Source organism: Octodon degus, unplaced genomic scaffold (assembly GCF_000260255.1).
Source record: "Octodon degus isolate 3935 unplaced genomic scaffold, OctDeg1.0 scaffold00346, whole genome shotgun sequence".
Classification (NCBI taxonomy): Eukaryota; Metazoa; Chordata; class Mammalia; order Rodentia; family Octodontidae; genus Octodon; species Octodon degus.
Window position 1 is genome coordinate 530,853 of NW_004524922.1, and position 478 is coordinate 531,330.

At 37.0% G+C, this 478-nt stretch overlaps 1 pseudogene; it reads left to right on the forward strand.

Annotated features, from left to right (window-relative positions):
• The window catches only part of LOC101570813, a 105,829-nt pseudogene that overhangs the window by 14,878 nt on the left and 90,473 nt on the right, over positions 1-478 (forward strand).

Sequence of the window (478 nt, forward strand, 5' to 3'; positions counted from 1 at the left end):
CATATATACCTAAATCTCTTTTCTCCCACTTTCATCTGTCCTTCTCCTCATCCAAGTTTGTCCTTCCTGCTGAGTAACTTCTTTCCTTTTCACAGTATTTGTTGCATCTTTTAGATTTTCATTAGTCTTTAGTGCAGGCTGGCACAACCAGTATATAAGATCAGTTTGGAGGTTCCACAGTGAGCTAGGACTGGAGGTGCCATTCAGACCAGCTAGTCTCTGCTAGGTACTTTTCCAGAAGAAATGAAACAATCATGACATAGCAATATATGTGCGTCCATGTTTATAGTCGAATAGTTGGTCACAGGTAAATCTTGGAAACATCACAAATGTCCATCCACCGAGGAATGCATATAAAATACATGGTATTTTTACAGAATGCAGCATTATTCAGCTATAAAAAAGATAAATTGGAGGTTTTTGTAGATAAATGGAAGCAGCTACAAACTATATTGGTAAATGAAATAAATCAGATCCA